General features: G+C 44.9%; 1 long non-coding RNA gene across 1 annotated transcript in view; it reads right to left on the bottom strand.

Moving 5' to 3' along the window:
* The window catches only part of LOC111088946, a 17,869-nt gene extending 17,290 nt beyond the window's left edge, over positions 1 to 579 (bottom strand). The window contains exons 1-2 of the long non-coding RNA XR_002613315.1: positions 570 to 579; positions 40 to 41 (exon numbers count right to left, since the gene is read on the bottom strand). This is a non-coding gene — a long non-coding RNA (uncharacterized LOC111088946). The remainder of the gene's footprint in view (positions 1 to 39; positions 42 to 569) is intronic.
* Positions 580 to 930: the final 351 nt, after the last annotated feature.

Below are 930 nucleotides of genomic sequence, written 5' to 3'. Positions count from 1 at the left end.
GAATAGTGGGATTGACCGTCACATTATAACGCCCCCCACGGCTGAAAGGGCGAACATGTTTGGTGTGACGGGGGTTCGAACCCGCGACCCTCGGATTGCGAGTCGAGCGCCCCCTAACCACCTGGCCATGCCGGGCATTTACTTTATGTTTCTGTATGTGTCGATATTTGACTAACATAACTAACACTTTTTCACTTCGAAACAGTAAGTTTCATCATCTTTTCTTTTAATCACATGAAATTGTTTGTTATTTTCAAACCTGAACGGCACGTTTTACGACACACGAGCTAAGACTTCCAGGTCAGAGGCCTGACCATGGCGTGATGATTAAGACGTTCGACTCGCAATCTGTAGGTCACGAGTTCGAATTCAGTCACCTAACATACTCGCCTTTTCAACCGCGGGGGCGTTATAATGTAATGATCAATCCCATTATTCGTTAGCAATTGAGTAGCCCAAGAGTTGGTGGTGGGTGGCGTTGATTAGCTGCTTTCCCCCTAGTCTGATAGCCCTCCAGTAGGTATGCGTGAAACAAACAGACCCCAAGATTCGGGTATAACCCATGGTACAAGTGACAGTGGAACAGGGGCGGGGGGCATCCCATTACTAAGAAAGTCACCAAAGACACCCCCCTAGTTATATAAAAATGAGGGGCAAGGGAGAACTGAAACAGTACTATAGGATAAATGAAAGTTTGTGAATCAACTGTAATGAGGAGCATATGATCATACATAAAAACAGGTAGCGGACTGTAGCGTTGTGAGTTCGTTAACTTACCGCTGACTCAACAGGATGTTGCATGCTTAATAAAATGTTATAGTGTATAGTTGACTTTTTAGGGTGTTCTTTCGATAAGCAGGAGTAGAAGCTATCTGCAGCGCTCGACGCCAATTAACCGAATAGTGGAATTGACTGTTATGGTTATAACGC

This window comes from Limulus polyphemus, unplaced genomic scaffold (genome assembly GCF_000517525.1).
Source record: "Limulus polyphemus unplaced genomic scaffold, Limulus_polyphemus-2.1.2 Scaffold4826, whole genome shotgun sequence".
Classification (NCBI taxonomy): Eukaryota; Metazoa; Arthropoda; class Merostomata; order Xiphosura; family Limulidae; genus Limulus; species Limulus polyphemus.
The sequence above is the reverse complement of the archived record's forward strand: the minus strand, read 5'-3'. Positions and strand labels throughout refer to the sequence as shown.